The sequence below is a fragment of the Eurypyga helias genome, unplaced genomic scaffold, assembly GCF_000690775.1.
Source record: "Eurypyga helias isolate BGI_N326 unplaced genomic scaffold, ASM69077v1 scaffold4386, whole genome shotgun sequence".
Classification (NCBI taxonomy): domain Eukaryota; kingdom Metazoa; phylum Chordata; class Aves; order Eurypygiformes; family Eurypygidae; genus Eurypyga; species Eurypyga helias.
In genome coordinates, this window is record NW_010254579.1 from 55,758 (window position 1) to 56,027 (window position 270).

Sequence of the window (270 nt, forward strand, 5' to 3'; positions counted from 1 at the left end):
CTCAGCCGCACACCCCAAGCCCCATCTGTGCCCACCGATGGGAGCAATGTGCTGGACTGGTGATGGAGGTACAACAAAGGTCTCATCCCACTATGCTGATGAAGAGTTGAGTGACCTAAAGTGCCAGACAGGAAGTTACAGCTGGTGTTGTGTTTGTTCCCCAAGTATATTAGATAAGTTTATATATTTTACGCATATGTTTATTTCATACAGTATTCATTAAGGGATAGGGCAGGAGCAAGCCCTGAAAGTCAGTTATGGTAGTCCACA